Source organism: Agrilus planipennis, unplaced genomic scaffold (assembly GCF_000699045.2).
Source record: "Agrilus planipennis isolate EAB-ADULT unplaced genomic scaffold, Apla_2.0 scaffold71, whole genome shotgun sequence".
Classification (NCBI taxonomy): Eukaryota; Metazoa; Arthropoda; class Insecta; order Coleoptera; family Buprestidae; genus Agrilus; species Agrilus planipennis.
Window position 1 is genome coordinate 821791 of NW_020439007.1, and position 534 is coordinate 822324.

The following is a 534-nucleotide window of genomic DNA, read 5'->3' on the forward strand; positions in this document are numbered from 1 at the left end:
AGGACCACCCCCTAAACTAAATCCAAAATGGTTACCACGTTAGACAGATAATGTTTGGACATCCTCCCAGCTCCTGTGTATATAACTGTATTTATAGAATGTTTTTTCAGTGACACGGAATAAATAAAGATTGAATCAATAAACTAACAATAATATGTTTGTATTTCCCAAATTAATTGTCCACTAATTAATCAAATTATCAATACTCAAACTCATGATAGAAGTTTAAAAGAATATGAAAATAGATTAAAGTAAAAATAGCATATTGACAATTTACTATGCAATAATTTAAGCAAACGCTTTAAGAAATCATGCTTCAAATTTATTTGGATTTTAATGTTTAAAAACGAAAAGCTTACTACATGTATGCTCCAAAAACTTTTTGACGTGACAACGTCTTATAATTCGATGGAGCCGGCTGCATGCACGAAAAAACATGACTCATGCGGCGTTACCTCGCTCTGAGGCGTTCCATTTAAGGCTTGAAGTGCAAGCGAGAGCGCGGAACGAGCGACAAAGAGGCACAATCGGCCT